Raw genomic sequence first — 14,640 nt, 5'->3', positions numbered from 1 at the left:
AGGACAGATGTGCTCCAGTCCATCAATCCTTTAAAGTGCTGGACACCGATGGTAAATTGCCATCAGACCCTAAATAAATTGTCCTCTGCTGTCATCCATATTGCTTCACTCATTCTTTGTTGAGTAGATGTATTGGTTACAAAAGCACCAAGTTCAAGTAGGCCTGATTCTCTCATAATTTGGAAGAGTTTGTCAAGGCTATGTGAGACTTCAGTGCCACTGTTTTGGCTGGCCTGGGATAAGAGATGGGTGTGCTGATGTAACTGAGTAATTTCTCTCTCTATAGCAACATTCTGCTTTAGCAGCTCCTTGGTGCGTAGTGTAATAGCCAGCAGGCCCAACTGGTTGAGAATCTCTGCTGTGTTGAGGAAACTGCGCTGACGTGTGGAAGAGCTGTCTGGAGCTAGGTGATATGGACTGTGAGCTGTTGAAGTGGGAGATGAAGAGGAAGGAGAGGAGGATAGGGGAGAAAAGGAAGAAGGTGAAGAGGGTATGTGGGACCTCGAGATGGACAGTGAGCCTAATCTTTCAGAGCTGGAGTTTTTGTGACAGTGGCGGGACTTGTGTTGGGTTTTAGATGAGGCATAACTGGGCAGCAGGCAGTGAGATAAGTTGAGGGTAGAACTGTGTCCTCCTCTGACTTTATGTTGGAAATGGACTTTGTTGTGGACAGGGTTTTTCAAACCAGAAGAAAAATAAACAAACAAACACAAGATGTAGAGGAGGTTATGGTCAAAAAGAGATAAGTTGTAGGGCACAAAAACAATCATATACACATCATCTATGCATTGACATGGAAATGTATTACATATACTGGGACAAATGATCAAATTAGCAATTTTAAAATGAAAGAATGATCAAAAACAGTCTAAAAATATTCAAATCCAGTTTAACCTTATTTTCTATCTGAAAAATAAAGCAAACACATTGTATATTGTGTGCTTAGCACCGAATATTGGCCCAAAAAGGTTTGAAACTAACTGATGAGGAAAGTCAAGATTTCAGAAGCTAGAGATAGCTAGGGTGATAACTAGGCTAATGGCTAAAAGTACTATTCTCAGAAATTGGTTAAGACCAAATCAGAACTAAAATTATTATGAATATTTAACAATGCAACACACTAGAATGGCGAAAAAATAAATACACCTCCACATTTATTATATCTTCAGATCCAGTCAGTTACATCCAGTGGTTCCAGATTAGCTACCAAATATTAAAACCTGTTCGACTTATTCAGACCTCTGACATCAAGAGTCAGGTGTCTCTATATGTGTGTGCAGTTTGTAGCGGCATCTTAATAGATCTAATGAGGTTTCTAAGGGCACTAAAGGATGGGATTTAAAAACAAAAGAGTTTTAAAGCACTTTGAGGCCACTGTTGTTCTGATTTGGTGCTGTACAAATAAGATGGAATTGAAATGAAATGATCTTCTACTTATTTAAAAGTCAATCATTGGGCTGTAAGGAAACTAATCCAGATTTGGTGCAGATTCTGGATCTGTTGAGGACTAGCCACTCCAGCAAATGTAAAATAAAAACAGACTGTTGTGATGCAAAGGAAAGTCTAAAACACTTCTATTCTCTAAACACAATTTATAACTCAGCATTTAGAGGGGTTTCCATTTCAAACCAAATCCCCCCCCCCCCCCCCCTCCAAAAAAAAGTTGGGACACTGGGTAAAATGCAAATAAAACAAAATACAATGATTTGTAAATGTAATAAACTTCAACAACACAGAAAAATGTTTAAAATAAAAAAAAAGTACCATTTCAAGAAAAAAAAAGCACATCAATCAATCAATCAATCAATCAATCAATCAATCAATCAATCAATCAATCTTTATAAAGCCCTTTTCATACAAAGATGTAGCACAAAGTGCTTTACATGGTTAAAAGCAGCCCACCCCACCCTGCCCTCCAACTCACTCTCCACACTCTCATTAACATAAACGATCATGGATACATAACCCCCCCCCCCCCCCCCCCCAACGCACGCACACACACACACACACACACACACACACACACACACACACACACACTTAAAAAGTAAAATTGGGCTGGGCACACATGAGCCAGGTGAGGAAACACTATCACGGGGAGCCATGTGCACCGGGAGCCGGTCACAGACCGCAGCCTCCAGGCTGGGCACACAGCAGGAGGGAGGCAAAGAAGCCCCCCAGCCAGGCTGAGAAGACCCACAGAGCCCCAGCAGCCACGGTCGATCACAGCCCCGGTGCAGAGAGCCCCCTCCGAGGAAACACTGGAGATATGACCTAATAAGAGTATATACAGAATAAAAATAAATAAATAAATAAAATAAATAAGAATGGGATACAATATAAATATAAATAGAGTAAGAAGATAAAAAATGAATAAGAATAAAATCAATAAATATTAGGTAAAATCTAAATTAATAAAAAAAATTAATCAAAAGGCCAGTGCCTGAGGACCTCAAGGTCCGCGAGGGTTCATATGGTAAAAGCAAATCTGAGAGATAAGAAGGCCCAAGACCATTAAGACATTTAAAAACCAATCCTGATCCTGAAACACACAGGGAGCCAATGCAGCAATTCTAAAACCGGTGTAATGTGGGCCCGCATTACACCGGCCTGAGAGAGAATAGGGCGGACCCTGGCTATATTTTTAAGATATTTTTTAGATGATAAAATCCAATTTTGGTAACATGTTTAATATGTGGGATAAAACCAAGCTCAGAGTCAAAAATAACACCCAGGTTTTTCACTTGTAGTGAAGGGCATAGTGAAAATGCCTGTAATTTAGACAAGAGTTTCTCTCTCTGAGCCTCAGGACCAATGATTAAAACTTCAGTTTTGTCCTGGTTAAGCTGTAAAAAAAAACACACATTTACCACTGTGCAGCATGTCGTCTTAAATGTCTGGGAACTAAAACCAGTTGTTGAACGTTTTGGAGAGGAAAGCTAATAGAATTCTAGCTGCTCAACAGTCCTGGGTTGTCTTTGTTGTATTTTTCATTTCATGATGTGCCAAATGCTTTCAACTGGTGAAAGGCTTGGACTGGACAATTCAGGAACAAAAATGTATTTTCTAAAAACCCATTGTATTGTTATACCTGCAGTATTTGGTTTACCATTGTGTTGCTGAAGTATTCAATGACAAAAAATCATAAGCGTCCTATATTGATGGGAGTTGACGAGAGTTCTCTATATTCTCAAAATCTTTTAATGATACTATGCACTGTAGATGATGACATATCCAAAGTCCAAAGATCAGCAGCCCAGCACTTCCTTTTAAAGACCTGAGCACCAGAGAACCACCTTGGAGAGCAGTAAAAGAGGTGGTAAAGAATGCTGAAGCGTCAGAACGAGTGGCCTGCCTTACACATACTGAAAGAAATACTCAATTTTGCTGCACAGACTTTGTGCCAAAAGAGTAGGGATTTTCTAAGATTTGCCAATTTTGAGCTAAGATTTTCTTTTCAGGCTTGGAAACACAGATTACAACATACCCGAAGGAGAATGGTATGGGCTCAAAATGTGGTCATAAATATTTTGTACTTGTAAATCAGTTTTGTATGTGTAAAAAGAATTTGTGTATGTGTACAGCGTTTTCCCCAAGGAAAAACGCAGTGTTTTGAAAATGCTCTCGAAAACTTATATATTTCAAAACGGAGCTGTCCCGTCACAGTGTGGACACTCGAAAATGCAGACTTTCTAAAACGATGACACATTTTAGTCATGTGATGTAGTCATGTGACCAATTAAACAAAGATAGCGGAGTGCATTATACAGCAGTTGTTTCTCAGTTGTTTTTTTTATGTGGACGCGCAACTCTGTGAAAACTACTTAAAACGGTAGGGTGGACGCAGAGCATTTTCAAACGAAAACGCCGTTTTCAAATATATCCAGGGTAGTGTGGCCATAGCCTGAGCATTTCTTCTTCAGTCACCTTTCTCACTCACTATATGTTAATAGATCTCTCTGCATTGAACCTCTGGCTCTCTTCCACAGCATGTCTTTTATCCTGTCTTCCTTCTCAAACCCCAACCGGTCGCAGCAGATGGCCGCCCATCAGGGAAGGGTGGTCATCTGTTCTGCCGGAGGTTTCTTTCTGTTAAAAGGGAGTTTTTCCTTCCACTGTCGTCAAAGTGCTTGCTCATAGTCATGTGGCGTCATGTTATTGTTGGGGTTTTCTCTGCATGTAGGGTCTACTTTACAATATAAAGCACCTTGAGGCGACTGTTGTTGTGATTTGGTGCAGTACAATTGAATTGTAAAAGTACCAATGTTCTGCATTAAAATATACCTAAAACGCTATATAATTGTTGAGTCATTAAAGTGTACACCACAGCTGGAACTAATTTACTGTAGCTAAATTATACAATAATTTATTAACTGATTTATATTTTATATTAATCCATTCATGCTCATGTTCTTATGCTAGGAGGCTGGAACCTATCGCAGCTACCATATGGTCAGTGTGAAGGTACACCCTGGTCAGGTCGCCAGCCTGTTGCGGTGCTACAGAGAGACAGACAGCCATTCACACCCATATTCACACCTATGGGCAATTTAGAATCACCAGTTATTCTTGGTGACTCCAGTAAATGCATGTCTTTTGACTGTGGGAGGAAGCCGTAGTACCTGGAGAGAACCCACGCAGACACAGCGAGAACATGCAAACTCCACACAGAAAGCTCAAAGCTCAGATGGTAGATTCAACCCCAGGACCTTCTTGCTGTAGCTTAACAGTGCTAACCACCATACCATCATGTTACCCTCATGTTAGTCTAACTCTGCTAAATAGGATTAGAGCTTTTATTGGAGTTCATAGTGAAACATTTGCCTATGTACAGTTTATCTTTATATGAATAAATTAAAAATCACAATGAAAGAGTTGAACTGTGATACACACCAGTAACTTACCGGCTTAAAGATTTGTTCACTTTAAAAACAAAGTTTGCCAGTTTAACTACATCTGTTATTTTTACTGTGTAACATTGGATGTACTGATTCATCACTGGCTTCACTTTGATACTGAAAATCTTAAAAATCATAGAAGTCAGTAGTAATATACCTGTACCTCTTTTTGCCCCCCCCACACCCCGAGGGCATTCCCCCCCCCCCCACCCACCCACCCCGAGGGCATTTTCCCCCCTCCCCTATCCCCCTCCGCGTCCATGTGCGTGTGCACGTGTGCGAGAACGGACTTTTTGCACGTGCATGTGTGTCCAGGGGTCATATGAGTTCACATGTGTTTAATAGAGTATTATTTAATGAAACCATAATGTGTTTTAATTAAACTCTTTTTAAAGGATTGTATAGGTCTCAGAGTTCTGTTATTTAGACATAGGTGATTTAATTGAACTACTTTAGGGGTATTTTAACTAGTTAGGAGCCTTTTGCATTTTCTTCAGTGCTATTTAGGAGCAAATAGTTTTCAAACAGAGGGCCGCAAATAACAGGTATCCCTTTAGAAATAAACAGTGATACTTTTAAAAACCGTGTATTCCCACACAGCATTTAATTTAGCTAGTTTAGGAAGATTTCACTTTTCTAATAGTTTCACAGGCTAGTAGTTTTTAAATAGAGCACCACAAACAACATGTTTCCCTTTAGAAATAAACTGTGATACTTCTAAAAGTACATATTCACACTAGCGCTGTATCAACCTCAATGTGGCTTTAATGCAACTAGTCTTATAATTATCTACTAGTCTGCAACAGTTAGACTCGCTGATTACACATAGCTGATTTAACTACTTTAGTGGCATTTCACACTCTTTTTAAAGGATTGTATAGGTCTCAGAGTTCTGTTATTTAGACATAGGTGATTTAATTTAGCTACTTTAGGGGTATTTTAACTAGTTAGGAGCCTTTTGCATTTTCTTCAGTGCTATTTAGGAGCAAATAACAGGTATCCCTTTAGAAATAAACAGTGATACTTCTAAAAACCGTGTATTCCCACACAGCATTTAATTTAGCTAGTTTAGGAAGATTTCACTTTTCTAATAGTTTCACAGGCTAGTAGTTTTTTTTTTAAATAGAGCACCACAAACAACATGTATCCCTTTAGAAATAAACTGTGATACTTCTAAAAGTACATATTCACACTAGAGCTGTATCAACCTCAATGTGGCTTTAATGCAGCTAGTCTTATAATTATCTACTAGTCTGCAACAGTTAGACTCGATGATTACACATAGATGATTTAACTACTTTAGGGGCATTTCACTTTTCTAAAAGTTTCACAGGCCAATAGTTTTAAATAGAGCACCGCAAACAACATGTATTCTTTTAGAAATAAGCTGTGATACTTCTAAAAAACACATATTCCCACACTCTGTAACAGTTAGACAGAGGGGGTGCAGCTAGGCTCCCAACAGTCTGCAAAAGAAGTCATGAAGCAAACAAAAGAGGCTCCTTATCAAGAGCATCCCAGCCCAAAGGTGTATATACACAAACAGTTAATGGCTTTAATGCAACTAGTCTTATCATGTCAGAGGCCAGCAGAAACCATGTCCAACAGAGTCTCCAAAGGCCTGCCACCTTTCTTCCTTTCATCATGCTCTTTTATCTCTACATCTCAGAGGTCAACTGAAAGTAGCCCCACCTATATAAAAACACCCCATCAGACACACAGTATTTTCCTCAGCACTTCACAACTGCCGCAAGGTATAGTGTTTTAACTTGTTGTTTTTTCACCTGAATGTGCGTTGGAGCCGACTTTGCTACCAGCACAGAGCGTTTCTGACAGTCGGGCGCTGCTTATACAATAGAGAAAAGCAACAACACAGAGTGTTTCTCTGCTCCAAGAAATCCGAGGGCCTTTCACAAGGTAAGCATGTCTGTTATACCCAGGGCATAAATGTCTGTATGTCAGTGCTGATTATTCAAACCCTGTTTAAAATGTGAGACATATGTTGTCCGAAAACAATTCCTCTAAATTTGCAAAGTTACTGATTTAAAAAATATATATTTTCGAATTTTTAGTTGCATGTCAAACATATGATAGACTCTTGAGCATATTCGTATAGCTAAATTCACAATGGTATAACCGTGCTAAATAAAAGAGGACCAAGCACCAATGCACTCTAATCCACTCCGCTAAACTGTATGTTGATAAGTACATGAAGAGTACCTCTACCTCTACAGCTGAAAACAGTTTGTATCCGCACTCTGAGGGTCCGCTGAATTGTTTTAATGGCACTTTTTGACGAACAGCAGATGATGAAATCCTATTTATTGTAGAAACTGTCCCTAAGCTATTGTTGCTCATACTTACTGAGGTCCCTAGCTACTTCCTTACTATGTCAGTAAACTTTTTTGAAAAGGAAGCTGTTGTAGATTTAAAGAAACATCTTAATTGAAGCAAAGGCAAAAAAAAAAACTGGAATGAATTTCATGTGACTGTTCATATTAAAGCCAACAACAAGTGAAAATCCAAAAACGGCTCCAATCCTTTGTATTAATGATCTCCCCCCCTCTCTCTCTCTCTCTCTCTCTGTGTGTGTGTGCGTGAGTGTGTGTGCCCTCACAGAAGGAAGGTCACAGCAGGAGCTTTTCTCAAACGCATTACCAATCAGTTTTTTACAAGAAGTGTAGCTTATACAATGGTATAAATGTATTCTTTGCGATACTTTATAAATATGAAGCTAAAGATTTTGAGTTCGTGCACATTGTGAAGCAAGAATCTAAATATTTGTGTCACAATGATTTCTATAAAAGCGTGTTGTTTATGGGGATAATGTAACAAATCTTTTGTGCGTCCTATTAATGATCAATGGTAATTGAAGAGGAACCCTGACTCAGGACATTTTCATGACAAGTGACAGCGCAGACAACTACTAATGAGAGAACATGTTTTATCATCATAAAGACTGTGATATGAAGCATCGTTAAAGTGTCACTTCAGTAATGTTGACTCATGTTTTTAATAATGACTTTAAAACACTAAACTCTAATTTCTGTGGTTTATTTTAAGTTTACAGAATATAACATGTGGTAAGACGACGAGTTTTACTTCTCACTGACCGTGTTATGTGTATCTATTTATCATGTATGCTACTTTGCTCTGTGGACTGTAAAATGTTTCATTGTGTTCATGAAATAAACCAGACTTTCACTGTCTGCATCTTTTACTGTTTTTCTGCTTTTGTTCACTCCAAGTTTGACAAAACCTACAGATATCCAGAGTTAACTCACTAACAATGTGGAGCAGTCACAGTGTATTTAGCTGCTTTTTCCCTGAACACAACCAACTGAGAGAAACGCCTGTAGGCCTCACTTTGGTCATTTGAACGCTGAAGGAGATTTGTTCCATAGACACATACTAGTGTTTCCTGCACTACTATGTTCTATATAAATCCAGATTCCTTTTATAGTTTGCAGTGAAATTTGTTAAACCATTGCTTAATGGGACAGAAGTACAAGTCACTCTTTACTAACACATTTGTAGATAAGTTTATTGCTGAACAACACAGCTAGCAGTCTCACACACTCTTTAGGTTTTTCAAGTTATGTGTGTAAGGGTTTAGTCTATCAGACCTTACCCTTTTCCCCCAGTATCACAACAGTATGACTCCCAAAGTACGGCTCAGTAAACAACCAATGATTCTAAAGACAGAACAGAAAGATACAGTTGGAAGATGAATGATAGCGTTTTTATGATGCGTAGTAAAACGACCCCCTCTTCTTCTTCTCTGTGTTGTTGTTGTTGTTCGTGTGTGTGTGTGTGTGTGTGTGTGTGTGTGTGTGTGTGTGTGTGTGTGTGTGTGTGTGTGTGTGTGTGTGTGTGTGTGTGCCTTAGAAGTCAAATAATACATTAGCCATACTTAAAAAAAACATCTGAATTTCATTTAGAACTGAGATTCTAAGTTGTAAGCAGAAATCTTATGCACAGCCAGAAACATGTTTCCCCACTTTCACAATGCTGAGGTGACAAATCCACAACCCCCCAACAAATGGTTTGTTACACGCGGGTGTGAAGGGCAAGCTTTACTTACACAGCCTCACACACACTAGATTTTTAAAGTTTTTGGGTACAGGGGTTTAGCCACAGATGCAACATCCACTTTTGATAAAGATCACTCCACCTGTTTATTTGTTAAGAAATTAAGCATCTTTATCAAGCTCTTATTTATACATGTCTAAACAATAATAGACACAGTGTGCTCTGTGACATTATAGTCTTCTACTTCTGCTTCCATCGGTTTGCATTTTAAACTCCCAGCCTTTCAGTTTGTTATGAACGACTTATATTTCTAACATTTTGTGATATAAAAGTGGACCATGCGACTTTTTTTATTTCCTGTTTGATGGAAGGACTTAAGACACGAGTTATTTAAACAATTCTAAATGACAGTGTGATGGCCATAGTACTTTATGTGGGCCAAATGTGTTAAGGATAATGTTTATCAATGTAAAATTGCAAAGAACCTTTGGATAGATTATAACATTTTGTAAACAGTTACCTCAGAAGCTGTACTGGCAGTTCTATGTATGTAAGGTAAAACTATCCACAGTACTTCCACTTAAGTAACTAAACACATAAAGTCACCCTTACCAGTAATCCGCTGCTCCTTGAAAAAAGTAGCACAAACAGACAACTGACTGAGCAATGATAAGTAGAGCTACCCGAGGCCGATACTCAAGCAGAAGAAAATTAAAAGTTGTTGTTTTTGTGGCTCGAAAAATTAAAGAAAGTATGTTTAATAATTCAACAAGACCCGCACCTTCAACACATGTACATTCAAATTTTGGAACAGGCTCAACATTGCTGTTTGTTCAATAGTTTTTATCCGTTCGAAAAAGTCATTTTACGGCTTTAATGTTTCCAGCTGATAAGGAGAATGAGTGCATTTCAAATGAGCGTCCAAAGGCTTTAAACATCTGCTTTGTCTGTAACGACAGTATCAAACTACAGAGCATTGTTTTTACTAAAATTCAACATTTTCAGATGAAAATTTGGCTGCTTTTTGTTTTTTTCACTGTAACACACACCTCAACGCCGTTTTTAGGATATTCTTGGTGATCCCACCTTTTTTCATATTTAGGCTTTTGGCACTGAGGATATCTAATACGCATGTTGTCACTGTGTTTTTGTACTACCAGCTGCGAGGGCTCTGCTTTGAGCAGTCTGTTTTTATTTTGTCTCGTGACTGTGTGTTTTTTTTTTCAAACGAGATCCTCCTCAGTTTGATTTTGTTACCACAAACTTTGTGTGAAGTTCACAACAGAGGTAAAGAGATTTAAACACCCCAGTTTAAGGAGGCAGGCAGGGGTTGGACCACCTGCACAGGACACAGGAGATGTGCAACAGAAGCAGAGGGAACATTTTACAAGATGATAAATGGCAGATTTAGGTGATTAAGGACTGTTGACAAGATTAAAAGACACGTCTGTCAGAGTTCAACAACATTACAGTTTGATTAAATAAAACTTTTTTAAACTACACAAGGGTCATTTTCTCCTCTGATAGTAAGCATATTAAACATGTCAAGAAAGAAAGAGTATAAAGAAAAATAGTAAGTGTGTCTAATTAAACTCTTCCTGTGAACCTTATATCATCCTTTAATATGTTCGGTGTTACAAACTTGAAGAAGCACGGAAAAGATCATCAGACATTAATCTAATCAGTTTTCAGCCTTCATTCATATTGAAAAGTTGAAATCTTCCCTGCTAGACCCAAGTGCAGCGTTTAACACCGTTGGCCATAACATGTTATTACAGCTATTATTAAATGGAGAGTCCTCTTCACACACTGAGGTTAATTATGAAGCTCCACAGGCTTCTGTGCAAAGACCAGTTTTGTTTACATTATACGCGCTTTAGAAGGCATAGCATAGCATACATTTTCACTGCTATGCATATGATACCCGCTTTTATTGGTTAAACCGCCGGGATGTCTTAGACACATAATGAGCTTTAATTTTCTGCTTCTAAGTTCAGATAGAACTGAGGTTATTGTGACGGGGCGTAAAAATCTTAGAAACACTGTGGCTAACAAGATCCTTACTCTGGATGGCATCGTCTTGAGCCGCCTGTTGTAGTGATTTGGTACATTATAAGTAAAATTGAAACAAACAATCCCATAGCACAACATCAACATTTATTTATATACAAAAATAAAAATGCTTTTTCAGAAAAGAATTGTAACTTTTTTTGTAACGGTTTTCACCGGTTTTCTGTCCCATTAAGCAATGGTTTAACAAATTTCACTGCAAACTATAAAAGGAATCTGGATTTATATAGAACATAGTAGTGCAGGAAACACTAGTATGTGTCTATGGAACAAATCTCCTTCAGCGTTCAAATGACCAAAGTGAGGCCTACAGGCGTTTCTCTCAGTTGGTTGTGTTCAGGGAAAAAGCAGCTAAATACACTGTGACTGCTCCACATTGTTAGTGAGTTAACTCTGGATATCTGTAGGTTTTGTCAAACTTGGAGTGAACAAAAGCAGAAAAACAGTAAAAGATGCAGACAGTGAAAGTCTGGTTTATTTCATGAACACAATGAAACATTTTACAGTCCACAGAGCAAAGTAGCATACATGATAAATAGATACACATAACACGGTCAGTGAGAAGTAAAACTCGTCGTCTTACCACATGTTATATTCTGTAAACTTAAAATAAACCACAGAAATTAGAGTTTAGTGTTTTAAAGTCATTATTAAAAACATGAGTCAACATTACTGAAGTGACACTTTAACGATGCTTCATATCACAGTCTTTATGATGATAAAACATGTTCTCTCATTAGTAGTTGTCTGCGCTGTCACTTGTCATGAAAATGTCCTGAGTCAGGGTTCCTCTTCAATTACCATTGATCATTAATAGGACGCACAAAAGATTTGTTACATTATCCCCATAAACAACACGCTTTTATAGAAATCATTGTGACACAAATATTTAGATTCTTGCTTCACAATGTGCACGAACTCAAAATCTTTAGCTTCATATTTATAAAGTATCGCAAAGAATACATTTATACCATTGTATAAGCTACACTTCTTGTAAAAAACTGATTGGTAATGCGTTTGAGAAAAGCTCCTGCTGTGACCTTCCTTCTGTGAGGGCACACACACTCACGCACACACACACAGAGAGAGAGAGAGAGAGAGAGGGGGGGAGATCATTAATACAAAGGATTGGAGCCGTTTTTGGATTTTCACTTGTTGTTGGCTTTAATATGAACAGTCACATGAAATTCATTCCAGTTTTTTTTTTTTGCCTTTGCTTCAATTAAGATGTTTCTTTAAATCTACAACAGCTTCCTTTTCAAAAAAGTTTACTGACATAGTAAGGAAGTAGCTAGGGACCTCAGTAAGTATGAGCAACAATAGCTTAGGGACAGTTTCTACAATAAATAGGATTTCATCATCTGCTGTTCGTCAAAAAGTGCCATTAAAACAATTCAGCGGACCCTCAGAGTGCGGATACAAACTGTTTTCAGCTGTAGAGGTAGAGGTACTCTTCATGTACTTATCAACATACAGTTTAGCGGAGTGGATTAGAGTGCATTGGTGCTTGGTCCTCTTTTATTTAGCACGGTTATACCATTGTGAATTTAGCTATACGAATATGCTCAAGAGTCTATCATATGTTTGACATGCAACTAAAAATTCGAAAATATATATTTTTTAAATCAGTAACTTTGCAAATTTAGAGGAATTGTTTTCGGACAACATATGTCTCACATTTTAAACAGGGTTTGAATAATCAGCACTGACATACAGACATTTATGCCCTGGGTATAACAGACATGCTTACCTTGTGAAAGGCCCTCGGATTTCTTGGAGCAGAGAAACACTCTGTGTTGTTGCTTTTCTCTATTGTATAAGCAGCGCCCGACTGTCAGAAACGCTCTGTGCTGGTAGCAAAGTCGGCTCCAACGCACATTCAGGTGAAAAAACAACAAGTTAAAACACTATACCTTGCGGCAGTTGTGAAGTGCTGAGGAAAATACTGTGTGTCTGATGGGGTGTTTTTATATAGGTGGGGCTACTTTCAGTTGACCTCTGAGATGTAGAGATAAAAGAGCATGATGAAAGGAAGAAAGGTGGCAGGCCTTTGGAGACTCTGTTGGACATGGTTTCTGCTGGCCTCTGACATGATAAGACTAGTTGCATTAAAGCCATTAACTGTTTGTGTATATACACCTTTGGGCTGGGATGCTCTTGATAAGGAGCCTCTTTTGTTTGCTTCATGACTTCTTTTGCAGACTGTTGGGAGCCTAGCTGCACCCCCTCTGTCTAACTGTTACAGAGTGTGGGAATATGTGTTTTTTAGAAGTATCACAGCTTATTTCTAAAAGAATACATGTTGTTTGCGGTGCTCTATTTAAAACTATTGGCCTGTGAAACTTTTAGAAAAGTGAAATGCCCCTAAAGTAGTTAAATCATCTATGTGTAATCATCGAGTCTAACTGTTGCAGACTAGTAGATAATTATAAGACTAGCTGCATTAAAGCCACATTGAGGTTGATACAGCTCTAGTGTGAATATGTACTTTTAGAAGTATCACAGTTTATTTCTAAAGGGATACATGTTGTTTGTGGTGCTCTATTTAAAAAAAAAACTACTAGCCTGTGAAACTATTAGAAAAGTGAAATCTTCCTAAACTAGCTAAATTAAATGCTGTGTGGGAATACACGGTTTTTAGAAGTATCACTGTTTATTTCTAAAGGGATACCTGTTATTTGCTCCTAAATAGCACTGAAGAAAATGCAAAAGGCTCCTAACTAGTTAAAATACCCCTAAAGTAGCTAAATTAAATCACCTATGTCTAAATAACAGAACTCTGAGACCTATACAATCCTTTAAAAAGAGTGTGAAATGCCACTAAAGTAGTTAAATCAGCTATGTGTAATCAGCGAGTCTAACTGTTGCAGACTAGTAGATAATTATAAGACTAGTTGCATTAAAGCCACATTGAGGTTGATACAGCGCTAGTGTGAATATGTACTTTTAGAAGTATCACAGTTTATTTCTAAAGGGAAACATGTTGTTTGTGGTGCTCTATTTAAAAACTACTAGCCTGTGAAACTATTAGAAAAGTGAAATCTTCCTAAACTAGCTAAATTAAATGCTGTGTGGGAATACACGGTTTTTAAAAGTATCACTGTTTATTTCTAAAGGGATACCTGTTATTTGCGGCCCTCTGTTTGAAAACTATTTGCTCCTAAATAGCACTGAAGAAAATGCAAAAGGCTCCTAACTAGTTAAAATACCCCTAAAGTAGTTCAATTAAATCACCTATGTTTAAATAACAGAACTCTGAGACCTATACAATCCTTTAAAAAGAGTTTAATTAAAACACATTATGGTTTCATTAAATAATACTCTATTAAACACATGTGAACTCATATGACCCCTGGACACACATGCACGTGCAAAAAGTCCGTTCTCGCGCACGTGCACACGCACATGGACGCGGAGGGGGATAGGGGAGGGGGGAAAATGCCCTCGGGGTGGGGGGTGTGGGGGGAGAGGGGTGGGGGGTAGGCGGGGGGTGGGGGGGGGGAATGCCCTCGGGGTGTGGGGGGGGGCAAAAAGAGGTACAGGTATATTACTACTGAAGTCCAAGGCAGCGCCACCAGTCACTATACATGCAGTTACATGTGTTTCCTGCAGACTGAGCAACTTTTTGTTGGCATATTTT

General features: G+C 38.3%; 2 long non-coding RNA genes across 2 annotated transcripts; one reads left to right on the top strand and one right to left on the bottom strand.

Annotated features, from left to right (window-relative positions):
* Positions 1 to 6,206: 6,206 nt before the first annotated feature.
* LOC308387042 lies at positions 6,207 to 8,107 on the top strand. Its single transcript, XR_013969882.1, has 2 exons — positions 6,207 to 6,815; positions 7,518 to 8,107. It is a non-coding gene; the product is annotated as an uncharacterized lncRNA (long non-coding RNA).
* A 3,350-nt stretch (positions 8,108 to 11,457) lies between these two features.
* Positions 11,458 to 13,359, bottom strand: LOC308387043. The gene is made up of 2 exons (XR_013969883.1): positions 12,751 to 13,359; positions 11,458 to 12,047 (listed from the first exon to the last, which is right to left on the bottom strand). It is a non-coding gene; the product is annotated as an uncharacterized lncRNA (long non-coding RNA).
* Between the last annotated feature and the right edge of the window lie 1,281 nt (positions 13,360 to 14,640).

The sequence above is a fragment of the Rhamphochromis sp. 'chilingali' genome, assembly GCF_963969265.1.
Source record: "Rhamphochromis sp. 'chilingali' genome assembly, chromosome: 19".
Taxonomy (NCBI): domain Eukaryota; kingdom Metazoa; phylum Chordata; class Actinopteri; order Cichliformes; family Cichlidae; genus Rhamphochromis; species Rhamphochromis sp. 'chilingali'.
Note: the sequence above shows the minus strand (reverse complement) of the source record. Positions and strands in the feature narration are given on the sequence as shown.